The sequence below is a fragment of the Protopterus annectens genome, chromosome 3.part1 (genome assembly GCF_019279795.1).
Source record: "Protopterus annectens isolate FY-2018-M chromosome 3.part1, PAN1.0, whole genome shotgun sequence".
Lineage (NCBI taxonomy): Eukaryota > Metazoa > Chordata > Ceratodontiformes > Protopteridae > Protopterus > Protopterus annectens.
The window spans coordinates 215943321-215970644 of record NC_056732.1 but is presented as its reverse complement, the minus strand read 5'-3'; the positions used below and the strand labels follow the sequence as shown (position 1 = coordinate 215970644).

At 41.5% G+C, this 27324-nt stretch overlaps 1 long non-coding RNA gene across 1 annotated transcript in view; it reads left to right on the top strand.

Annotated features, from left to right (window-relative positions):
* The window catches only part of LOC122798069, a 252804-nt gene that overhangs the window by 88887 nt on the left and 136593 nt on the right, over window positions 1-27324 (top strand). The window contains exon 2 of the long non-coding RNA XR_006364213.1: window positions 24163-24255. This is a non-coding gene — a long non-coding RNA (uncharacterized LOC122798069). The remainder of the gene's footprint in view (window positions 1-24162; window positions 24256-27324) is intronic.

The following is a 27324-nucleotide window of genomic DNA, read 5'->3' as shown; positions in this document are numbered from 1 at the left end:
TGGAAAATTTGGGCAGAGGGGATTGAGTGAGTGAGTGGAAGCTAGTGAGCTTTTTTGGCAGCTGAAAGCACATATGAAATGCTCCCCAATTTGTCCTTTTTTTTTTTTTTGCATTTTAAAATTATTTTTGTGTCCATGGTGACACTATTTTACATATATTTTAAACACAATTTTGTATGCATTTTTATTTCGTTTGTCATGGGGATTTAAAGAGCACAGGGTTTGCTTAATTGTTCATGGTTATGTTTTGTCACATGATTAGGCAGGTCATATGACTGACTATGGTGGTGGTTGGTGAACTTTGTTTTAGATGTTTAGCAGTTCTGAAGGGGTAGGTTTGGAAACAAAGCCAGAGAGGCAAGATTATGTTGGTTTGGACATGTGCTGAGGAGGGATGCAGAGTATTTTGGGAAAAAGATGCTAAGGATGAAGCTGCCAGGTAACAGGAAAAGAGGAAGACCTAACATAAGATTTATGGATGTGGTAAGAGAGGACATGCAGGTGGTTGGTGTGACAGAGCAAGATGCAGAGGACAGGAAGAAATGGAAACAGATGATCCGCTGTGGCGACTCCTAACTGGAGCAGCCGAAAGAAGAAGCAGCAGTTCTGAAGTGGTCCCATTTATATAAAAGATGAAGTGCTCAACTGCAAATTTATTTTTCTTATGTGGAGTAAAATGATACTTGAGGTGTTTTTACTTCTCTGATTTTCTTTAGTTCTTGATTTTTGGGATTCTAATGCTCTTACTGGTTTCAGATTGAGTTCCATGTGATGATAGTTTATTTAGAGAGGATGTTAGGATCCAGTGAAGGGTTGATTGGCTGTGGCTTTGTTGTAAGTAGTTGGAATGGTTATAAGTTAGGTGAACTTGTTCAGATGTATATTACTGGTTGGATTTTCAGATTGTACGGTTTGCCAGTCTTCATTAACATCACCCAGTTTGACAAAAAGTAAGAATTTTATAAAGTAAATGCTGTTGCTTCTTACTTTTTCTTTAAGTAAATAGTTCTCTACGTGGAAAGTTAATTTTTTTTCCATGAGTTAATGGGATACGGTATCTGCTGCATTCTACTGGAGTACAAGCATTTATAACTAAGAAAGTAAAATATAATTCTGGTGATGTTTCTGCCATAACCCATGCAGTACATGAAACATTGAGTAAGCAAGTGTGCTTGTGTGTGTTACATATATGGGTCTACTTCAAAACATCGAACATAATGTCGTCAAAGACCAGATGATTGAAGTTCTGAAGCATCAAACATGAAATTAAAAAAATTTAAAAAGAAGTTTTCTTTTACATTTTTGCAGGGGGCAAGGCCCCTGCACTCCACCACTCTTTGCTACTTAAATATACCAAATCTGAGATCACACTGCAGTGAGGAAAACTGCAAATGTATTTATTTCTTTATTTAACATTTGTTTACCAGGAAAGTCCGACTTGGAACACTGCCAGTTTTCAGCGGAGGCCCGGGAAGAAACGCTCCAGATGCGTATGTCTTTGTAATGTGGGAGGAAACCGGAGCACCAGGAGGAAACCCACACGAATGCGGGGAGGACATGCAGACTCAGCACAGAAGGCACTCCAGCCGAGCATCGAACCAGAGAACCTCTTGCTGTGAGTTGACAATGCTACCACTGCACCGTCCTAAATTTCCCATTAAGTGATGTGTAGCAATCTCTATTCAGTGTGTTTGATGTTTTAGATCTTCGATATGCTGTTTGTTTGTTCTGAAACTTAGATGATTTGAAGTAGACCCATATAATTTTTTTTTCCTAAGGTGCAGTTGTCTCTGGTTTAAACATACAGTGGTTAGACTTAAAAGCTGGATGAGAAAGTCAAGGGCGGCTAATACTTACAAGCCCCTATAAACTACAAACTTTCCATGTAGAGGATTATTTACTAAATAACAAAGAAAAAGTAAGAAGCAACAGCATTTACTCTTAATTTTTACCTTTTGTCAAAGAATCAGAAATATAAAGTGTTGATGCAATTGTAGGTATTGGGGGGGGGGTTGTGCTTCCACCCTTAATAAACTGTTAAGCTCTTTCAAGTGCAGGGATGGGAGATCCATTGTGTAGTATGTTGATATTTTTGTATTGCATCTGTCTTAAATGTCTGTGCTACCTGTCAAATGGAGAAAATGAACAAAAGTATCTACATGATATTAAGAAAGCTAGTAATACTACAGTTTTGCCACCTTTCTATAACTGCTGTGGTTCCCCAATGTAAAGTTACCAGAATTTTGATTTAGATTGTTTTTGGTTGCCCATTATCCTTGATGTTCATATTTGCTTGTTGACTTCTGTCTTTTTTTTTTTTTCCTTTGCTTCATGATGGCCTCATGTAAATTTGCTAATGTTGACGTATACAAAAAATGTAACATCTTTAGAAAGTAATCTTTATTATCCTGCATTTTCCCCTGGCTGCTGTGTCTCCCTGGCCCCAGGGGATCTTTTCCTCTCTTTCAACCTCCTATCCTGCATTAAGACTTGGGAACCTACCTGCCTGGTCAATAAGGACCCCTTACAAATAATTGCAGCCATTTCATCTTCAGTCCAAAAGAAACTTGCCATCCAAATTTCAAAATCCATGTTACTAAAGGATATAAGAAAGTACGTATTACCCTAGACCTAACTGTTAAGCTGAATTGTTTTCTAAAAACCTAGTGTTTGTATGAAGTCACGCTACCAAGCCAGGTATTCAGCAGCCATACCCCTCTCTACCCCATAAGTTACAAATCTTCTCTCCTTTGTATCTCTTACCTGAGCCATCTTTTCTAGCTATCTCTATTTCACTAAACTAGGCTTGTGTTGCGTACCTTATCCCTTCTCTCTCATATTAAATTTCAGATTACTTTTTAAATGTCTTTGCTGTATCAGACTGTTCTTATAAATTCCCCCTCTATCAGCTATATTCCTCCTATTCCACTCTACTACCCCTTAGTAACCAAACAGCTGAATTATCACACCCCATTAACCTGTATCTACCAAGAGCTCCTCAGTAGTCTGCTGCTCACAGATTGTCTTTGTAATTTCTTCCTTTACTTGTTCTGTAAACTATTTCTTCCTTCTTTCTCAGCCTCATGTATACATTTCTCCCTTCCATAACTCTATTGTCTGTCATATACCCTACCCGTGCCCCTGCTCTCATCTCTTCGTGTCCTCACTAACGCTATTCTTTTGGATAATCCACCCATACTAGCTCACTTAAGGGCTTTTGCCCCTCCCTGGTCTACCTGTCCACACCTTCTCTAACCCCTCCCCACCTCATATCTCCCCAAATGGCATATAGTTTGGTAGCCCTGCGTGGCGCCATCTTTATTATCCTGCACTTTCCCCTGGCTGCTGTGTGTCCCTGGCCCCAGTGGATCTTTTCCTCTAAGTTTTTTCTTTGCTGTTTTTAAAAGCTGTTTATGTATGGTAATTGGCTACTTGTTAATAACTAGCCTATGCTTACAATGTCAACTATAAAATGAAGAAGACTGTTTTTTTAACATTTTGTGATTGTTAACTATATATAAAACAGCTATTTTGCATTAAGTGCCTCCCACGTGGGATTCAAGTACGCCACACTACTCGTTTTGAGAGCGCCATATTACTCGCAGCGTTCTTTAGCTAGAATAGTCTTGCGTTTGTATGCAGATGGGTTTTAACAAATTGTCTACTTAAATAAGAGAGCGTAGTATCTCTAAAAGCGTTTTGCTTCATTTTAAGTGGTCTTTTCTCCACTTGACCACTTGTAGGTGTGAGTACAGTAATAGTTTAAAGAGTTTGCCTAGCCTATTGTCTGCTTTTCTTTTCTATCAACTTGACTACTTGTATGTGAGAGCACAGTGCTACTCGCAGCGCTAGTTTATAAAGAGGATTTTTTATTACCTATTTGGCTACACTCTGAGGGAGCGCAATTTCTCTCTACAGATTGGGGAACTCTCTTTTTTGTAAACTGAAGCGCTTTCACTAATCAGTAGTCTTGGCCCCCTTCAAGATTAATCTTGGTTCCCGCCTAGCTTATTTTAGCTCAGAATATCCATTACTGGTTACTGTGGGACAGATAAGGTCGGTGCACTGCTGCTATCTTTTTTTTTACAATGTATGTAGTCAATACCCATCCTTCTGAAATATATTTTGCCTGCTAACTGAACTTATACTGCTTAGGGACTCTGTAGGGTTAGTTTAAATCTGGTGCTGGGGCTGAAACTGAACATCGCCTCCCATATTAGAACTTTAATTTATAGAGTGTGCTGGCTGCTTTTGGCACGGCACAACTTTTGTGGGAGCAACAATTCATGCACCTGTTACTTGTACCTTGTTTGTCATTTTGTCCAAATCATGTCTGCTTAATTACAATGTTGCCTTTTTATATGTGTAACTAGGTTTGTTATATTCACTACTGCCTCTTCGCTCACTATTATTGTAGTACTGTCTAATTGCGTTGCCCTTTTTCCTTACTGCTCATAACAATGTGTTGCAATTAGTCAGAATGTTACCATCTCTTGTGCCTGCTTATAACTACACTCCTATTAGATGTCCCTGAGTCAATCTGAAAGTAATTTGTGTTATTGGGACATAGCTGTATTTTTGATGCTATTTCAGATATTTTAAATGTTATTTTAGTAATACCCGCACTCATATTAGTTGTCCCTGAGTTGCTCTGTTATTATTCCCTTGTGTTATTGGGGACTTAGCTGGAATTTGATGTTATTTTATAGGTTCATAGGTTCATACTAGGCTATCTGCCCTAGGGCATTTATAAGCCTAGCCAGAGTGTGTTTGGCTTTCGCCACCCATTTTAAATTAATTTTGCTATGCCCTTTTTCGAGATTAGTATACTGTGCCTCTGTCTAACAGTGACACAGAAGTGATACCCGGGGTAAACGTACGATCTCCCATCCACTCATCAAGATTCCTCTTGAAGAGCGTCAATGAGGGACTCTGCCTAACCTGGACTGGGATTTTATTCCAGAGTTAAGGGAGCCTCTGGGTTATGAATCTGTCCCTCCAGCATGTCCTATTTATTTCAGTGCTGAGGTTCAAGTCTCTCGAGCGTGTAGCTTGATGGGATTTGGATTTTCTGAGGTGCAGCATGTTCATTTAATTCCGGGTTGGACATGGCTTTATACGTCAGGCACAGATTGCCTCTGAGCAGGCGGTATGCCACTGAGTAGAGCTGGAGTTTCTTTAACTGGGCAGCATATGGCATCTGTTTGAGCCCTTTGATCCTCTTGGTGAGGTACTTTTGGGGTCTTTCCAGTTGCTGCAGGTGTCTGGTAAGGTACATCCCAAAAGGGGCATTGTACTCAATTATGGGCCTGAAGAGGGATGAGTAAAGAGGCACGATGACCTCCCCTGATCTAGATGTGAATCCCTTCATGATTAGGTGGGCTATATAAAATGTTTTTCTAACCACTTTGGCCACGTGGTTGTCAAATGCGAGATGGCTATCAACTTGGTTCCCCAGGTCCCTAATTACTACTTCTGTATTTAATGGATTACCACCTATGTGGTAATTTGTGGGCACTTTGTTTTTACCAAAGGGGATGACTATACACTTTTTGGCGTTTAGCTTGAGGCCATGGCTCTGGCACCAGTTATCTGTTTCTATGAGGCCCTCCTTTTGGAGGATGCTTGTGTCGGCTGGAGAGTCTGTTACGGCGCCCAGTTTGCAGTCATCTGCAAACTTGGTCAGCCACAGTCCTTCCGTGTTGGCCTGTACCTCCGAGAAATATATACCGAACAAGAGAGGTCCCAGGACTGAGCCTTGTGGGATGCCACTTGTAACTGGTTTGGAGTCTGACATGGCTCTAGCAATTCTAACCATGTGGGTTCTGTCCTTGAGCCAGTTTGCAATCCATCTAGTGATATAGGAGTTTATATTTAAGCTGGTGAGCTTATCTATAATGCCCGAATGGGGTATTATATCGAAGGCTTTTGCGAGGTCCAGGTAGGCTGTGTGGACCACCTTCCCCTCGTCTATTACTGTACCAGTTTTGTGTCAAACTAATGGGTATTGTGTTTTTCTCCTGTTTTGCAAAGCTGTAATTAGTATAAAAACTAGCCTGCAGCTTAATGCCCTAGCTACAGTAGCATTCCTGTGTAAATTGTTTGCTAGCTCACAAAGTGTATGTGCTTAAGGTACTTTTATCACTGAAATAGCTGTATCTCATCCTAATTGTTTATGAGCAAAACTGTAATTACTGATGTCTTACTACTTTAATTGTTCTTTTTCTCTCTCTAACCTACTTAGCTTTCAACCTCCTATCCTGCATTAAGATTTGAGAACCTACCTGCCTGGTCAATAAAAACCCCTTACAAATAATTTCAGCCATCTCATCTTTAGCCCAAAAGAAACTTACCATCCTAATTTCAAAATCCCTGATGTTCTTCATTCCACATTGCTGCAGTCCTAACTATTGGGTAGTCCGCTGTCCAGTCGGCCCGAATACCGTCAGGGCGCATTAGACTGACGTCAGTACGTCAGGGTACTAATGCGCATGACCGGCGCCATATCCTCAGTCTTTTGCCGCATGGTCCGATGCAGAAGCAATTTTGCGAGTGCAGGTTGGCGTTCTGAAAGTTTCTGAAGTCAGAGTTTCAGACCGAATCAAAGTTGGGGAATATTTTGGTTTTTCTTGCCTCAGTATTTAACCGGATGTCAGAAAAGTGAATAACTGTATTTCTTGTGAGAAACGGATACCTCATAGGGATTACCATACTTTGTGTATACCTTGTTTAGGGCCTGAGCACGACGTTGTTGGATGCCGCTCTTGTGCTAGATTTAACAAACGCACTATTAAGAGAAGGTTAGACTGTGCCAGGTTAGTGTTTGGGAAGCGTTGTAATTATAAAATGCCGTCGGATGCTCCGGCGCGGCTTCGGCTACGCGAAAGATAAAGCAGCAAAGCCTAGGGTGGAGGAACCGACAGTCCCAGACGCCGGTTCTTTGGAAGGCTCAGTGGAGCCGGAGGTTTTGCCAGGTGTCTCTTTGGAGTCTCAGGGAGAGACTTTACTGTTACAGGATGTATCCTCTCAGGAAGTAGGCCAGGCTGAGGGGGCTTCTCAGGTGGCTGTTCTTCCCTCTCTTCCTAAGGTGGTTAGAGCCTCCCCTTCAGTTTCCAAGGCTTCTTTGAGGGGCAGGCCAAGTTTAGCTTCTGTGGGGGTTTCTCCTAGTGCTTCAGGATCTTTGCCTAAGAAACATATGCTTAAAATGGCAGAGGATTTGATTACTATGATTAGGGGATCTATGCCCCCTCCTGATAAGAGGCCTAGGGTGGAACCTGAGTTTGAGAGTTTTGAGCAATGCACGGAGGCTTCGGAGTCTTCTGAAGACTTGCAGGAGTACCCTCCTTATTCTGATTCTGATGTGGATGATTCTACTCCTTCTGCTTCTCCTCCTGAGGATTTTTCATTTTCAGAGACTCTGCATTCCATGAGGGAGCATTTTAAATGGGAAGGTCAAGATTTCTCTGATTCCAGGAAAAGGCTTAGGGAATTCTTGTTTTACCCCAGCATAGGCCTTTAGCTATACCTCCTGTTTTGAATGTGGTGGAAGATGTGTTTGCAGAGGCTTCCCTGAATCCTGATTCTTTGTCTCCTGCCCCAGTTAAACCGGATAGGTATTATAGGGTGCCTGAAGCTCATAAGTATCTTTTTAAGAGTCCTAGGGCAGACCCAGAAACTGTCTCTCAGGGGCCTAAAGGTGTGAAGGCCTCAGTTGTTAAAAATCCTGTCCCTCCTGATAAAGAGGCAAGGGCTTTGGATAGATGGGGAAAGAAAGTGTATACTTCTTCCACTTTAGCCATGAGGGCGTTGAATTGTCAGTTTCATGTTAAAATATCAGAATTATCTTCTTTCACAGTTGAAATCTAAGGTGGATGCTCTGGCTGAAGGTATTGAGTGTAAAGAGTTGCAGGATTTAGTTCATGTGTCTGAACAGGTGGGTAAACATTCCTTGCAGTGTGGTTTTGATGCTGTGCAGGCCTCCTCCAGGGTGGCTGCCACTGGTTCTGTTCTTGCACGCCTGGCTGAGAGATCAGAATTTAGCTGAGCATGTTAAGACAAGGATTTTGGATGCTCCTTTACAGTCTGATGTGTTGTTTGGTTCGCCTGTGGAAGCAGTTTTGAAGAAAATGGAGGACAAGGCTAAGTCTATGCAAACTGTTAAAGATTTTTGCAGGTGCAGCCTCCAAGTTTAGTAGAAATTGGCCTACTAAGGGATGGACTTATCCTGCTTATGATTCCCAGTCTAGGGGTAGGTCTAGACGTGGTAGGGGCAGAGCTCAGGGTTCTTAGGCCTAGGACAGGGCTGCTCAGACTTCTGGTGAGGGCAGGGGTCAGTCCTTTCGTAAGCAGACCCAATGACCTGCCTTTTCAGCTGCCAGTTCTCGCCTGGCAGCACCTTTGGGAGGAAGGCTGTCTCTTTTCAAAGAAAATTGGGATTTAATTACCCAAGACAGATGGGTTCTGGATATTATTCACCACGGTTACAGGTTTTATTTCCATACCTTGCCTCCTTTCAAAGGCATGCCAGACATTCCTCCTTTTCAAAGAACAGAGGCTCACAAGCAAATTCTGTTGCTCCAAATAGGGGCCATTCAGTCAGTTCCTGTGCCGGAAGGGCCTAGGATTTTATTCTCGCCTGTTCCTAGTACCAAAGAAGGGAACACGTGGAGACCAATTCTGGATTTATCTATCCTCAACACTTATCTGGACATTCCCAAGTTCAAAATGTTGACGTTACAACAGCTTTTACCTCTGCTGGGCAAAGATCACTGGATGGTAACTTTAGATCTCAAGGAAGCTTACCTTCATGTGCCAATAAGACTAAGTTGCAGGAAGTATCTGCGAGCTGGAAATTCTCATTATCAGTTCTCTGCATTGCCCTTTGGCTTATCTACTAGTATTCACAAAGGTTCTGGCTCCAGTGATAGCTTACTTCAGGCTAAAAGGAATCCAAATCTATCCTTACTTGGACGACTGCCTGATTCTGGCTCAAGAAAAGAAGATCTTCTACAGCATCTGGAATATGTCATAGCAGTGCTAAGATGCCTAGGGTATTCTGTGAACGAAATAAAGTCCAGTCTAGTGCCCTCTCAAGACATGTGCTTTCTGGGTGTGAGACTGAATACAGCAGCCCAGATGGCCTTTTTAACCCCGGACAAACAAAAGAATCTTTCCAGTTACTTCCATCATCTATCTCTTCAGTCCGGGCTGACTGCAAGGACAGTCCTTCAAGCCTTAGGGTTCATGGCATCTTGTATTCTGGTGCTTCCCAATGCCAAACTGCATATGAGGAAGCTACAATGGTATCTCAAAAATCTGTGGACACAGCACTGCCAGGTTTTGGACACTGTCATTCACATAATACCTTGCATTCAAAAGGAATTTTTGTGGTGGGCTCAGGAATGTCACCTAAACAAGGGACTCTCTGTGACCCGCCAGGGCAAGTCAGATTCTAACGACAGATGCCTCAGATATTGCTTGGGGAGCTCATCTAAATGGAAAGTGGATACAAGACAAGTGGCCTGCCAGACTACAGCATCTACATATCAACATGAAAGAGATGTTAGCAGTTCAGTTTGCATTAATTGCTTTCAAGGAGTTACTTCTTCCAGGGCAGGTGTTGATTATAACAGACAACACAACTGTCATGTGGTACATCAACAAACAAGGGGAACACATTCTTACCCATTGTGCAGACAAGCAATGATTTTATGGGAGACTGCTCAGTCTGCAACTAACTCTTCAGGCAAGGTTTCTGCAGCACAGAACTCCTTAGCAGATGTATTAAGCAGACAAATCATGGATCCCCACGGTGGAAACTGGATCTTCATGTATTTCAAAATTGACAGTGTCATGGGGAACTCCAGACATAGATCTGTTCGCTTCTCCACTAAACCACCAGCTGCCAAAGTTTTGCACGAAGGATTTCATCACACAGCTTGGAAAGTGGATGCTCTTTCTTTCAGTTGGAAAAATCTTCATGTGTATGCCTTTCCACCTCTGCCTCTTCTTCCAAAGGTGCTTCTAAAGGTCAGACAAGACAAGCCAAGGATGATTTTAATAGCTCCAGATTGGCCTCGCAGCACTGGTACCCATTACTGAGGAGTCTGGTAAGGAAGCCTCCATGGCCTTTACCCTTGATTCCACACCTGTTGTCTCAGAGGGACGGTCATCTGCTCAATGTCAAGCTTCACTCTCTACATCTAACAGCCTGGCATATTCTGTTTTGAAAGATAGCAGGTCTCAGCTTCCTCAACAAGTTTTAAATGTGATTATGGAAGCCAGAAGACCTAGTACAAGGAAAGTGTACGAAAAATGGAAGAGATTTTGTTTTGGAGTGCAGCAAACAATTTGGAGATTACTGAGCCAAATTTGAGTGTGGCTCTTCAATATCTTACTGAGTTACTGGACAAAGGTTTGTCTTTCTCTTCCATTAAGATTCATGCTGCAGCAATTTCAGCTCATTATGATTGTGACCCACCATTGTTTTCGCATCCTTTGTTCAAGCAATTTCTTAGGGGCAAAGAATATGAGAGAGCTCCTACTCCTGCTTGGGATCTCAATTTTGTGTTGGAGAAACTTACTCTACAACCTTTGAGCCTCTACTGCTGAATTGAAATACTTGTCATGGAAGACTGCTTTTGTTGGCCATTACTTCTGCAAGAAGGGTTTCTGAGTTGCAGGCCCTTATGGCAGTGGAGCCTTTTTGATTTTTCATAAGGATAGGGTATCTTTACGTACTAATCCTTCCTTTATGCGTAAGGTGGTTTCTAGTGTGGCTTTAAACCAAACTATTCATTTGCCTACTTTTTATGCAGATCCCCAAAATAAAGGGAAAAGATTTTGCACACTTTAGATGTACACAGGCTATTCGTTATTATTTGAGCAGGACTAAGGATTTTAGGCAGTCTCAGCAGTTGTTTGTTTCTTTTGCTTTGAGTTCAAAGGCAAGCCTGTGTCAAAACAAACTATTTCTAGGTGGATTGGGTGTTGCATTACTTTTTGTTATTCCCATCATGGCAAGGAGATTCCAGCTGGGATTAGGCCTCATTCCACTAGGGCTACTGCCACTTCCACAGCATTTCTAAGGGGTGGCAACTAAGGATATTTTGGAGGCAGCTACTTGGAGTTCAGTGCATACTTTCTCTAAGCATTATCACCTTCCTCTCTACTCTAAGTCTAGGGCTGGTTTTGCCACAGCTATTTTGCAAGGCATGTTGTCAGTTCCTGCTTCCTTATGATTTGCCAGCCTCCCTTACCTCTGCTTTGGGATTCTTAGTTAGGACTGCAGCAATGTGGAATGAAGAACATAGTACAGTTTTGTACCTACCATAAATGTAGATGTTCGAGGATCCACATTGCTGCAGTCCTCCCTCCTTCCCTCTGTGTTTAGGGTGGTTGTGTAGGTGAGGTTATATTCTGCTGATTGTGTATATATTGTATATATATTTTTGGTGCAGGTATTTTGGGAGTTTTGGTTTTGGCCTTATCTTTTCAGGGTCTTCTGACATCTGGGGCAAGAAAAGACTGAGGATATGACGTCGGTCATGCGCATTAGTACCCTGACGCACTGGATCCTTGACGCCAGCCATATACTTTGGTATTCGGGCCGACTGGACAGCAGACTACCCAATAGTTAGGACTGCAGCAATGTGGATCCTCGAACATCTACATTTATGGTAGGTACAAAACTGTACTTTACCAAAGGATATAAGAAAGTACGTTTTACCCCAGACCTAACTGTTAAACTGAATTGTTTACTATAAACCTAGTGTTTGTATGAAGTCACGCTACCGAGCCAGGTATTCAGCAGCCATACCCCTCTCTACCCCATAAGTTACAAATCTTCTCTCCTTTGTATCTATTACCTGAGCCATCTTTTCTAGTTATCTTGATTTCACTAGCTTTTGCTGTAATATACCATGTGAAGTTGTTGAAGCTCGCTGTTCATTCTTGACTGATGGATCGGCTCCAGTACGTCCGTATGCAAAGGTCGAAGTTTTCCAGTAGCTTATGGATCGGCTCCGAACCCATCAATCAAGAATGAAGCCGAGATTAACAACTCGCATGGAATGTTATGGTGAGTACATACCTTCTTCTTTTGCCCACTAGGTGGCACTCTAAACTAGGCTTGTGCTGCATCCCTTATCCCCTGCTCTTTCATATTTAAATTTCAGATTACTTTTTAAATTTCTTTGCTGTATCAGACTGTTCTTATAAATTCCCCCTCTGTCAGCTATATTCCTTTTATTCCACTCTACTACCCCTTAGTAACCAAACAGCTGAATTATCACACCCCACTCACCTGTATCTACCAAGAGCTCCTCAGTAGTCTGCTACTCACAGATTGTCTCTGTAATTTCTTCCTTTACTTGTTCTAACCAGCTCCATTTGCCCTGCGGGCTCACTCTGCTTCCCTACCATACTCCCAATTCCCACCTGACCTTATACTTCTAAAACCACACCCCTTCCCGTGTCATCCAATAGCATACTGCTACTCGTTACATCAAATAAACATTTAATTTCATATTGCTACTCATTAGTACTACAAAAACAGCATCTCCCTCCTAACTATTTCTCTATAAAACCCTACCTTCTGTCTATATTTTAACTTTTTCCCTCACTATGCCCTTAATTTACATGCCAAGACATATAAGTCTGCTACTCTTATTTGTAGTACTACCTACTCTATCTATACCCTACATCCTTATCTTCTATGAACTTCTACATTATACTGCATCTCACCATTCCTTAAAACAAACATCACTACTAACTCAGCTAGCCTCTCAAAACCACATTAATATAACATCCTCATCAATCTATCTTCTACCAAAGTATCCCAGATTAGCCCACATTTCTTATCTCCAAGCCAGGAAGTCCCAAAGCATTTTCTGTAAATTCCTAAAGCTTACACACAGTCTTCAACACCTTCTATTACATGGTGACATTCATCCCAACCCAGGCCCAAACAACAAGGTTACCACAAACCCCCAGCTGTGACATCCCTCCACCCCTTAGACCCCCACTAGAACCCCTAATTCTCTCCTCATAGCACATCTCAACTTGCGTAGTTTAAACAATAACATTAGCCAGCTACATGCTCTGTTAGACGTACATTCATTTGACATCCTATGTTTAACAGAAACATGGCTCAAAACTGTAACCCAGGACAATGAAATCATCCCACCTGGATATAATATCTTGAGATTTAGACTGTATAACCAAAAAGGGTGGAAGTGTAGCAATATTGTACAAATCGAGTTACATGTTACTTTACTTGATGTACAACTACCTTTAGATAGTAATGCTGAAATCCTTATTTCTAAGCTTTAGATCAATGCTAGCAAATCCATATACATAATATGTGCCTACCTACCTCCATAACATCAGTACCCTTGAAAGTACCCTCAGTTGGCTTTCTACGTCCTTCCCACAAGAAACCATAGTACTTGGTGATTTTAATATAGATTGGAATAGCTGTACTTCTGTCAAAGCAACTACCCATATAAACCTATATGGCTTTTCCCAAAGAAATCACCACCCCCACCAGAATCCATAAACCCAGTAACAAAGAAAGCACCTTAGACAGGATCTTAGTAAATAGCCATCCCCTCTCATATAAAGCAGGTAACCCTTCCTGATGACATTAGTGACCACTCACTTATATAATTAGACAAAAGACCTTTATTCCCAACCAAACCATCTTTAGAACTACCCGGAACAACAAAACATTTATCCCAGTAAGCTTCCAAGCAGAGTTTAAGGCTTGTGATTGGTCACCCCTAAAACACCTCCCTCTTGAAGAAGCCATGTCATATTTTAACTCTAAATTCTTACAAATCCTGGAATACCATGCCCTCACTCGCTTCGTTAGAACTAGGAGTAAAACTGCTCCATGGCTCAGAAAAGAGACTAGGCTTAAAATCTTATTGAGAAATAAAATCAGGTCCAAATGGAGAACTATTAAAAACCCAACTGATAATCAAAACTTTAAACAGCTGAGAAATGCCACTAAAAATCAATACTACTTGACAAAAACAAACTTTAAACTCCAGCAAACTCGTCAACATAAACCACAAAGTTTCTGGTCGGGTATTAATAGACTCCTATGCCCAGGACACTCCAAGACACCAACCCCATCAGGTTTCTCCCTTAACACTCCCAACCAGATTGCTGATGCTTTCAATACCTTTGTCACTGAAACCGTCCAATGTCTAGCAAATTCCCTACCACCTGTTAGCTCAAGTTTGCCTTCCTCCTTAACTAGCTTACCTCCTACATTTCATTTACAACCTGTTTCAACATCCCTCATCTACACCCTACTTCAAAAACTTAAACCATGCACACCCTCAACTGACCTGCCACCAGCTGAATACCTGCATATTGCAGCAAAAGTACTTGCCTATCCCATTTCCATCCTAATAAATAGAACCATTACTGAAGGTTCCATCCCATCTCTCTGGAAAATCTCCCACATTATCCCACTACACAAGGGCGGTAACTCAAACTTTTGCCCCATAGCCTTACTCTCTCCTTTAGCTAAAATCATGGAAAATGCATCCACCGGCAACTACTTTATCATCTTCTCCAAAATAACTTGCTAGCTGACTGTCAGCATGGTTTTAGGCCTTTCCATAGTACTACCACTGCCCTCTTATCCTTTTCTGACTGCATTAACAAAAATCGTAATGATAACATGCTTTCCTCTACACTCTTTATTCTCTCCAAAGCCTTCGATATGGTTAACCATCAGTTACTTATAAATATACTTAAATCACTTTCACTAGACAGGCAGTACAATGGTTCAAGTCCTACTTAGAAAATAGACAATAAGCTGTCCTTTGTGACAATAACTTATCCACACATCTCCCTATTACCGTTGGTGTCCCTCAAGGCTCTGTTTTGGGACCTCTCATTTTCTCTATCTTCATTAATGATCTAAATGTAAATCTTCCTCAAGCTACCTGCATACAATATGCATATGACTCCACATTAATTTGTGTCGCTTCTTCAGCTGAACTCCAATCCATCACCCAAAAAGCATTTAACTTAGTAGAAAACTGGTTCCTTAAATGCTGCCTTCTCCTAAACCCCTGCCCCCAAAATAAAACTATTGCTGTTTACTCCTACACAGAAGTCATCACCAATAGATCTCACAATTATATCCAATAATGGCACTGTCATATCACCTGACCCAACCACCAAACTCTTAGGTGTAATAATTGACCACAACCTTAACTTTGACTCGCACATTAATTCAACTAATATAAAACTAGGTTCCCTTTACAGGATTAAACCTTTCTTTACTCCTGTAGCCAGAACTACCATTGCCCACACCCATCTTATCTCCACCCTCCTCTATGCCTCCCCCATTTATACTAATCTATCCAAAAGCAACCTCAACAAACTGGCAACCTCCTGTAACAGATTTGCCACTGGCTCCCCCTTTAGAACCTACCATTGTCAATATCTTAAACAGCTAGGATGGCTGGAACTGCAAATTCAGCAACTTACTATCACCCCACAAGATTTTGTATCATCCCAGTAATACTCCAATACTCTACAGCCTTATCCCCTACAAAAATCTTACAACCCTTCGCTCAGCTGATAAATTATGAGTAACCATCCACAAGTCCAACAGTAAAGCAGGTGACTCTAACTCTGTGGGGAAAACCTGGAACTGTCTTCCCTACGAACTATCATCTCTTTCTTCATTACCACTTTTCAAAAAAGCAACTAAAATACTCCTTAAAACACAATGGCTATGCCCATGTACTAACCCAGACTAACACTCTCCTTTCACTCCATGTCCTCATCTCTCTATTGCTACTCTCTCTGTATACCTCTCACCCAAATCTCAAATAGTGGATCAGTAAGTTTCCTTAATTCTGTTTCTAGCCTAGTCTTTCTGGGAAACTACCTCTGAGTATTAACTGCATAACAATCATTCTACTGTAAGCACGTGTCCACTATGTATATATTAGCAACTTTTTTCACTTTGCGTGTAGAATTTGGAAACTGCCTTAAAATCAGTTGTAACTTGATTTTCTTTTTCTTGGTTATCTCTTAGAATATATTACTTGCTAGCCTTCTACGTGATGAATATCAAACTCCTCTACTGTGTGAACATATTTCTAGTAGTAGTGAATTGTTTTTTAGTCCTTTGTTGTGAAGTACTTTGATAATCATTATTATTTTCAATTTTATTAGCTTAATGGAGCTTATCTCCCCTGGCCCCTACTGAAAATGGACATATATCCAGTCAGATTAGCCTGGTCAACAAATGTAAATTAAAATAAATCAGTAAATTTAAAGTCAGCTGTAACAACGTGTCTGGAGAATTGTTGTGGCATTTCCGTAATGGTGGCCAAGTGTGTCATGTTGCTGTTTTTTTAAAGATTTACATCCTCTTCTTCACTGAGACTGCTGGAGGTGTTGTCATGAAGCTTTGTACTGTCAGAACTATATCTGCTCTACTTATTTTTCAATGTCCACACAATTTTTGTCCATGTGTTGTCATGTTATTTGGCACCATCTCTTTGTCCTGATAATTTCTGCCATGTGCTGCATTTTGAAGTATGCTCTGTCCCTTGGCTGTCTACCTTGTACTGTTAACTCTTGCTGTTTACATTTCTGTGTTTGTTTGATTTTATATAATGGTTACTGCAGCTGTTTGACTCATGTAGTTTGTATTTCTCTATTTTATAGTGAATTGTTTTAATGATGATTTTGTGCTTCTGTGCTGTATTTTGATCTTTGGCAGTGCACTTTTTCCAACCTTAATTATTGTACTGTGTTTTCATGCAGTATTTCTTGCTACATCAGTATAGTAGTCAAACACATAGTGAAATAGCCTTATTTAACTTTTGCATGGTTTTCAGTATGGTTTCCTTTGACCCTTTTTTAGCTGCTGTAAATTCATTACGTAGTTACAGTCAGTGAGATATAGTAATTGTGATTGATCCACCTGTAAGTTGATTTTATTTGTTGTCTGGTGATTTTATACTGCATTTTAAATTAAGATCAGTAGTCTAGCAACATTTGTGTTTGCCTTGTTTTGCAATGGCATTTCCTTAGTTCTGTTTATACCAGGCTAAAATTTTAGCATACATTTTTATAAGTTCCTAAAGTGTTTTAAAATTGGACTTTTTGTTTGCATTCATCATTTTATTTCTTGCTGGATTTTGCTTTGTGCTTGTAGCAGTTGCATAACTGGGTTTTCTGGGTAACTGTTGAAGCGTTCCAACATGTCCATGAATTCTTTAAAATTGATTTAATTGGAAAAGTCATTCTTTCCTGACACAGAGAAGACTCAGATGTTCTTCATGTTTCATTGTTGCAGTCATTACATTTGGGTAATCTGCTGGCAGGTTGCCCTCAGTCGGCCTGATTAACAAAGTCTTTGGTCCTGTGTCGGATGCTGTCCCTTCTCCCATGACGTAAGGTTGTCAGGGGTATAAAACATGCAGCCGACGTCATTACCTTAGTCTTTCTTGCTGTGTGGTGCCCGAAGCAGAAGCAGTTCGCAAGTGCTGGTAGGCAGACTCCTGAAATTTTCGTTTTCGAGTTTCAGAACCGAAGTATTCAACTTAAAGCTAAGTACCCCGTTTGGGAAACTTTTTTTTTGCTCCTTACTGATGTCAGTAAAAGTTAATAATTGCATTACTTGTGGGAATCAAATGCCTCATAAAGATTTTCATTTGTACTGCATTCCTTGCCTAGGCCCTGACCACGACGTACCTTGCTGTCGGTTTTGTGCTTTATTTAATCAGTGCACTAAGTATTTCGGTTCTTGGTTTAATTATCCTGAAATGACGTCGGTTAGCCATCAGACTACCGGAATTCCGCAAAACCACAAAGAAAAAGACAGGCCGTCGAGGTCCAAAACTGCTGACGACGCTTCTCCTAAGCCAGTCGCCAGTTCACCGGTACTCAGTGAGGCGCTTTTGCAGCCCCTGATACCCACTACTTCTGGTTCTCAGGCCTCTACTGAGACCCATTCTAGTCCGGTATGCCGTGAGATGCTTCACCTATGGAACCCGCGGATATGTCTACCTTGGATGGGTCCGGAGCCGCTGTGCAGGCACCGGCTTCTGAAGGTGTATTCGAGTCTACACACTTGCATATTAAACAGACTCCACCTTCATAAGGCCTAAATCTAGATCTATGTCTAAAAAAACGATGCCAAGGCCACATGTTCAGGCCCCTTTGCCTAAAAGAACAAATGATCAAATTGACTGAAGAACTAATGACTCTAATCAGGAGTAGTCAAACCCCCCAAGAGGCCTAGGAGTAGTCAAAACCCCCAAGAGGCCTAGGGCTGAACTTGACTATAATTCTTTTGATCAGGACTCTGTTTCTTGTGACTCTTCTAATGACCTGGATTTGTCCATACCTACTTATGAGGATTCTGATGATGCAGAGGATTCCATTCCCTCAGCCCCCCCCCCCCCGAGGACTTTTCTTTTGGAGAAATTTTACATACCTTAAGGGAGCATTTCCACTGGGAAAGTCAGGAATTTTCTGAATCCAAAAAGAGGCTTAGGGATTTCCTTATTCTTCCTCCAGCATAGGCCTTTGGCTATACCTCCTGTACTAGACATTGTTGATGATGTGTTTTCAGAATCCAATATGGCCCCTGATTCCCTGCCTCCGGCCCCTAGTAAACCTGACAGATACTACAGGGTTCCTGAATCCCACAAGTTCCTTAAAAATCCTGTTGTGGACCCAGAAACCATTTCTCAGGGGCCCAAGGGCATTAAGGCTTCTACTGCTAAAATCCTACCCCTTCTGATAGAGACTCCAGGGTGCTGGATAGATGGGGTAAAAAGGTTTATACTTCTGCAGCCTTGGCAATCAGGGCTTTAAACTGTTTATTTCATATGCTAAATATCAACAGCATATCGTGGGACTGCTTAAACGGAAAATTATGTTGATTTCTGACTATGTGGAAAATAAAGATTTACAGGATTTATTGCATTCAAATCTACTGCCAATCATTAGCGGACCGGAGTTCCACTGTGGCGACCCCTAACCGGGAAAAGCCGAAAGACACAACAACATTGCATTCAGCTGAACAAGTTGGAAAACATACTTTGCAATGTGGTTTTGATTCTTTAGAGGCCTCTTGCAGGGCTGCTGTTACTGGGTCTGTGCTTAGAAGGCATGCTTGGCTTAAGGAGCAATCTCTGCCCGATCATGTTAAAGCAAAATTGTTGGGTGCTGCTTTAAATCAAGACCGCCTGTTTGGCAATAAGGCTGAAGAAGTTCTAAAAAAGATGGAAGATAAAGCTAAATCTGTGCAAACTGTGAAAGATTTCTTACAAGTGCAACCTCCAAGATTTAGTAGGCACTGGCCTACTAAGAACTGGTCCTTTCCAGCTCCTTGCAGATCCACTCAAGCCACACCCAGACACACCAAAAGCACCAGGTTTCAGTCCCAGGGGACTCTCAGAACTAAGCAATGGGGGTGCTTCCACTTCCAAATCTGGAAATAAGACACCCCCCTATGGTAAACAGTCTCAATGACTTTCCTTTAAAATTACCAAGCGCTTATGTTTCAGCCGCCCCTTTGGAGGGAAAGATTGCTGTTCATGCAAAAAACTGGCAACTCATAACCCAGGACAAATGGGTTTTAAATACAGTGTCCCAGGGATACAGATTTCATTTCCACACGTTGCCAACTCCAAACGGGTGGCCAGACCTGCCCCCAAATCAGTGGGCAGAGGCTCAGAAACAAGTACTTTCCCTGTTAAACATGGGAGCTATTCAACCGGTACCAGAAGAGGAAAAGGGACAAGGTTTCTATTCCAGACTTTTCCTGGCACCCAGAAAAGACAAATCATGGCGTCCAATTCTGGACCGGTCTACTCTAAACACCTTTCTGGACATTCCAAAATTCAAGATGCTGACTTATCAGTTACTTCCTATGCAAGGCAAGGATGCCTAGTTGGCAACTCTAGATTTAAAAGAAGCTTACCTGCATATCCCAATCAGGGAATCTTGCAGAAGATACCTATGCTTCAAAGCAGGCTACTTGCATTATCAGTTCTCTGCACAGCCCTTTGGCTTGTCTGCTGTGCCCAGGGTATTCACAAAGTGTCTGGCTCTAGTAATTGCATTTTGCAGGCAAAGAAATATTCAAATATATCCATACTTGGACGATTGTCTAATTCAGGCAGAAAACCAGGCCATACTTACAAAACATCTGTCGTTTGCGTAAAGGGTTCTAACTTGTCTAGGGTACACCATAAACAAAAAGAAATCACAACTGGTACCCTCTCAACAGATTACATTCCTGGGTGCTAGCTTGAATACAACTGCCCAGATGGCTTTACTCATGTCAGAAAAGCAAATTCATTTGGTAATTTGCTTCAAATAAGTGGCCACAAAAACCCTGCTATCTGCAAGACAAATACTGCAAGCCTTGGGGTTCATGGCCTCCTGCATTCTTCTAATTCCATATGCAAGACTGCATATGAGGAAACTTCAGTGGTACTTAAGTTTATGGAGTCAACATTGTCACAGCCTGGAAACAATGATTCCTATCATACCTTGCCTACGCCTAGAGTTCCTGTGGTGGGCAGTGGCCTGCCACCAAAACAAGGGACTGCCATTCACAATACCCCCTGCCGTTCAAACCCTAACTACAGACGCATTAGACTATGCATGGGGGGGGGGGGGGCTCATCTGGCAGGGAAGTGCATTCAGGGCAAATGGAGCCCAAATCAAATCCCTTACATATCAATCAAAAAGAAATGTTAGCTGTAAAGTATGCTGTGACAGCCTTCAAGGACTACATTCATCCAGGGCAACTAATGGTAAAGACGGACAACATCACGGTTATGTGGTACATAAACAAACAGGGGTACACATCCCTACCCCCTCTGCAGACTAGCCATGGCATTGTGGAACACGGCCTTGAACTACCAAGTGCAACTACAAGCTCAATTCCTGCGAGGAAAACTGAATATTCTGGCAGGCGAACTAATTAGAAATCTCACGGACCCACATGAATGAAAACTGGAACCACTGAGTTTCAACATGTTGCCAAGCAAATGGGGGAGCTCAGACATATATCTGTTCCCCCCAGAACTACCAGTTGGACAAATTTTGCACAAGAACTCACAAAAAAGCCTGGAAAGTGGATGCTCTGTCCTTCAGCTGGAAAAACCTATCAGTCTATGCCTTTCCCCCTCTGTCTCTGCTCTCCAAAGTTCTACTAAAAGTCAAACAGGACAAACCAAAAATGATATTGTTTGCTCCAGACTGGCTACACCAACACTGGTACCCGCTCCTGCGCAGTGTCACAAATATCTCCATGGCACCTGCCTCAGACACCTTCCTTCACCTTCCTTACTGTCTCAGCAGGAGAACCAGATTCTGCACCCTCAGCTCCCTACATTGAACCTTGCAGCTTGGCTAATCACTTAAATTCACCCTTAGCACCCCTCAGTAAACATGTGATGGATGTCATCTTGGAGGCGAGAAGACCTAGTACTAGAAAATCGTATGCTGACAAGTGGAAAAGATTCTGTGCCTGGAATCAATCTCAAGGAACGAGGACAGCAGTGCCCAATTTACCTCAGATTTTACAATGCTTAACTGAGATGCTTCACAAGGGCCTGTCTTTTTCCACCAGTAAAATCCACGCCTCAGCCATTTCAGCTTATTATAACACAGAACCCTCCCCTCTTCTCTCATCCTCTGCTCAAGCAGTACCTCAGAGGGGCCAAGAACTTGAGACCACCCAGGAGAGCTCCAACCCCTGCCTGAGACCTTCTCTTTGTATTAGAGAAACTCACTCTGCCTCTTTTCGAGCCAGCTACTACTGCAGACTTAAAATTTATTTCTTGGGAAACAGCCTTCCTTCTAGCAATCACTTCAGCTAGAAGGATATCGGAGTTACAGGCCCTTATGGCAGTGGAGCCTTTCATCATCTTTCATGCGGACAGGGCGTCACTAAGGACCAGTCCATCCTTCATGCCCAAGGTGGTATCCAGTGTGGCTCTTAATCAGTCCATTCATTTGCCAACTTTCTTTCCCAATCCACAGAACAAAGGAGAATGGATTCTCCATTCATTGGATGTGCACAGACAGCTAAGATTCTACATGGACAGGACTAAAACTCGAAGAAAATCTGAACAACTGCTGGTAGTATTTGCTGCTGGGGCAGAGGGAAAGTTTATTTCAAAACCAAACCATTTCTAAATGGATAAGCCATTGCATTCATTTCTGCTATAAGCACCATGGAAAGCCTATCCCCCAGGGGATCAGATCTCATTCCACCAGGGCTGCATCTACTTCTACAACCTTTCTCAGAGGTGTCCCTACCAGGGATTTTCTGGAAGCTGCTACCTGGAGTTCAGTTCATACTTTCCCCAAGCATTATCATCTACCAGTTTTCTGTAAATCCAGAGCTGGCTTTGCCACTGCTGTCTTGCACGGCCTTATAGCTGGCCATAATGCTGTATAAATTCATCCTCCCAACCATGGCTTTGGGAATCTACCCAAATGTAATGACTGCAGTCGTGAAACACTAAGAACATAGTACAGTTGTGTACACTTACCATAAATGTAGATGTTCGAGTGTATTCACTGTTGCAGTCCTGGTTACCCTCCCTCCAGCCCCCTGTTTTTCTCTGACTATACCTCTACTTTCTGTTACTATGCTTAAAAGCCTTTTTTGGTGCATTTGCTTTTGGTTGGAGGTATATTGCTGTAATTTAAATTATATTTTGCTCCCCATTCAGGGGGTACCTGACATATGGGGCAAGAAAAACTGAGGTAATGATGTCTGCTGCATGTTTTATACCCCTGACGTCATGGAAGAAGGAACAGCAACCGATGCAGGACCCAAGACTTTGTTACAGAAGAGGTTATCAGGGACCTGGGGACCCAGGTTGACAGTGGTCTTTCTTTTGACACTCACGTTGCTAAAGTGGTTAGAAAGACCTTCTACATTGCCCACCTGATCATGAAGGGATTCACATCCAGATCTAGTGTGGTCATTGTTCCCCTGTACTCTTCACTTATCAGACCAGTGATCGAGTACAATGCCCCATTCAGGATGTATCTCACCTGACATCTGCAGCAATTGGAGAGACCCCAAAAGGATAAAGGGACTCTGTCATATGCTGCCAGATTGAAGAAACTCCAGCTCTATTCAGTCGCATACCGTCTGCTCAGAGGTGACATGTGCCTGACATACAAGGCCATGTCCAACCCGGAATTAATGGACATGCTCCACCTCAAAAAATCCAAATCCACCAAAACCACTAGAGCAAGCGACTTAAACCTTAGCACGGACATAAATAGGACGTGCTGGAGGGATAGATTTATCACTCAGAGACTCCCTATGCTGTGGAATAAAATCCCGGTCCATGTGAGGCAGAGCACCTCGCTGGCTCTGTTCAAGAGAAATCTTGACCTGTGGATGGGAGATCGTAGGTTTACCCTGGGAATCATCTCTGTGTCACTGCTGGACAGAGGCACAACAAACTAATGGGCACAGTATTTTTTCATATAAGGGGTGGCATAAGCCACAAAAATTTGGGCTAGGCTTATAAATGCCTTAGGGCAGATAGCCTAGTATAAACCTATGAACCTATAATCAGGCCGACTGAGGGCAACCTGTCAGCAGATTACCCAAATGCAATGACTGCAACAGAGAATACACTCAACATCTGCATTTATGGTAAGTGTACACAACTGTACTTTCTGTAGCAAACTGTCTTTTTGTACAGTGATGTGCGTATATTGGAGCAACAGTTGCCTTACCCTGCAACTGTGGGACGATTTGTGGTCCCAATATCTGAGTAATACCACAATTTGGTTCTTTTACATCATGTTTTAGTTTTTACTGAGTTGTTTACTAGTTGAAGTAGTAAAAAAGGTATGCAAATGCTATGCATTCTTAATTTGGGGTTATGAGTGGTATATTACAAAGATGTTGTGCAGTGACCTGACAAGTGAGCCTGGTCTGCATACTAAACTTGGTTTGAATTTTTTGTTTTTTCTTTTTTCTTTTTTTAATTGTGTACGGTGTGTGTGTGATTGAAAACCTCTCCAGTATTTTATGGCCCCACTGAAAAGTTGGTTAAGCAAATTTATTTGACGATTAGCTATATAGTAAAATTACTTTTTTTTTTTTTTTTTTTGCAGTGAATGATGTCAAAAACTAAGAACAGCGAGCCTCCTTTCGTGAAGTTTGTAAAATCTAATGAATGTACTGAATTCTTCACAAAAGCTTATGAGGTAAGTTGAGGAAGGAAGTCTAACATTAAGAGAAACACTTTTCTGTGAAATTTGTGATGTGAAATTCTGGGAGTTTTCAAAGAAACGCATCAAAGAATGTCCAATAGTTTAGGTAACAGTGTAGGTAACATAAAAGTTTATATGTTGCATATAACTCATGACAGCAGAGATTATACGTCCTTAAAAGCAATGAGCAGTCGCACATTTAATACCTAAATATCTTGGGGATAGTTTGTGCTCTTTAAATGTGTTATAAATTGAGGGAGCAAGTAATGGATACCTCATGCATGTTTGAGTGTTACTTAGTCTTGCAGGGCACCATATGCAGGGAAGTATTTCATGTGTGTTGTGAATGCCACAGCATATTCCTCCCCAACAGAATTGTCTTGCGCTTCGTTTTTGTAGTTTGGGTATTATGCCTTTATGAATGTTTACAATGCTATTTAGTATTTTTTGGTACTTGGCAGGGCTTGAGTAGCTGTATTTGATAGCTGTGGTTATTGATTGTGATTTTACTGCAGATCAGTTTTTTTACTTAGGAAGTGGAAAGAGTATCTGTGTGTATGTATACACACAAACACATGCAGTATATTTGAAATGTGCCAGGACTCCTATTACTGTAAACGGGTCTATATTAGTTCATCGAAATGGCTGAATTTCAAATGATATAATATTGAACCCAATATCTCGAATGCTGAAAACAGCGAAGCTGCACAAAACCGAATTCTTTCCTAGGGTTGGCCGTTGTTGTGGCTTCGCTGTTTTTCAGTGATGCGGTGGAAAGTTACAGGTTGGGTTAAGGTAAGTGTATGATTGTGCGGACGTTCGGGTTAAGGCGCGGGTTGAGTGAGTTAGGGTGCGGGTCAGTTAAGTATGCGATTGTGACTGACATTAGGGGCGGGTTAAGTGAGTTACGGTTAAGGCGTGGGTGAGGTGAGTGTGCGATAGTGACAGAATTTGGGGTTGGGGCGGATTAAGTGAGTTAGGGTTAGGGCGCGGGTGAGGTGAGTGTGTGATAGTGACGGACCTTAGGGTTAGGGTCTGGGTTAAGGTAAGTGGATAGATTAGATAGTGTATGTGCAGTGTAGTGTAGGATTAGATGTAGCTTTTAAGCGTATGTGTGTGGCTTGCTGCTTTTTCATGTGCTTGTGGTGTGTGTGTGTTTCTCGGAACAGAGAATTTTTTCCCTGGGAAAAAATTCACTGTTTTGAGGTTTCAATATTGTTAGGGTTCGGGTTTTGCAGTTTGTTACAGCATTCGATAATGAGCCGTTTGAATGATCTAATATAGACCCCTGTAAACCGCTAGTTAGAGCTATTTTTTTTTAAATGTAGAAATATATTTTTCAGAATGTTTGTAACACTGCAAAATTACTTCATTCATTGCAAAATAATGCCATTGAGGCCATACTGTACCTTTTTATTTATAATTGCAGATTTATGCATTTTCCCATTTTGTGTTGTCAGTCTGTGTTTACTCACATTGGTGACAATGGGCTTCTGTCACGCCCCACCCCCAAAGGTGGTGACACTTTGTGTGGCTTTTGTTTTGTTTTATCCTAGGGCCTGTATTGTTTCTTCCTTCTATCACTTGTCTTTAAGGGGTGTGACATTGATCAGCCATATGGCTACATTTGGATATAATCTGTGGTTTTAAGCTTCTGTATCTCTCGCTTTCCTTTGTTCCTCTAAAGGGTTCCATTATTAAACTAGGGTATTTCCCTCAGTGCTCTTGATTTCTCAGAGACTAAAAGTACAAGAAATTTGTTACAGTATTAACCACAGAACGTACTGCTAAGAAACATATACTTTGCTCGGACACCAGAGTGCCTTTCTCTCAGAATTCAGACATTTTTCTCCATTGTGTTCAGTGAAGGGTTTTGCACAGTCTTCTGGAGTGTTTGGCCCTCTACCTTAACGTGGGCCTTTTCTCCATTGTGTTCAATGAAGGGTTTTGCGCACTGTCTTCTGGAGGGTGTTTAGCCCTCTACCTTAACGTGGGCCTGAATTAAACTGTGTTGTGGCTCATTTCTTACTTAAAGAAATACCAGCCCTTGACTGCATGGCTGTGATCTTAAACTGGAACCCGAGAATTTTCCTTGGTTTCTTTTTTATCCGATTTAAAGCTGAAGCTGGCATCAGGTTTGATTGCTGAATTGGGGCCTCTGCTTTAAGATAAATGGGTGGTTTATTTTAGCAGTAATCCACAACTGGATGTGGGTAGCGCAGGCTTTATCTACGGCTGGTGTAGTTTAATCACAAGGGCAAAAAGAAGATAAGTAACAGTCTTCAAAAAGTCTGCAGAGCTGTGTGTGATTGGTCTGGCCACTTTAAAATGCCTTAGTTGACAAACTTGATTCTATTAGTATTGGCTGGATTTACGGTAGACATGCTGATTGGGACATCCATTCAGCGTGCACGTTTTTGAATACTTATGATCTCCTATTGTATAAACATATTCAGAAAACAAAACATGTTATAGGCAGTGTAATGATGCATGCATTTGCTGCTGAACAGAATCTTCATTAGTTATGTGTTTTGGTCCTAACTATATACATGAGAAACTTGAAATTGTGCAGTTTAGAGATGAGTTTCCTTGTAGTACAAACCATTTATTTTGCTGTGTTATTTAAATAGCTTTTATCTGTCTGCACTTGTCTGTCTCTCTGATTTTAATTTTCAGGGTTTTCTTTGGTGTTAGTATTATGAACAGAAGCATTGGAGTATTTTTTACCCATTATCTTAGTCCAAATGTAACAGCACCAAGGAGGAGTTCACCATGGTGGACAGAAGTTACACTTAACAGTAATCACCCCATTTTTGTTTTCCTCAATGTAAAGACTTCATCAGATGCAATTAACATTCATTACAATTTATTTTATATACCACAAAGTAAACTAATTAAGTAATTACAAAACACTGTAAACCCTTTTCATTTCCCCCAAATAAGCACGTAAAAATAGCATGTTGCATAAAACCACGTAAAAATTACACGTATATAAATACCTTGGTCAAATCTGTTTTTGTGAAAACACCATTTGTATGTTAATAAACAAATCCATATTTCCAT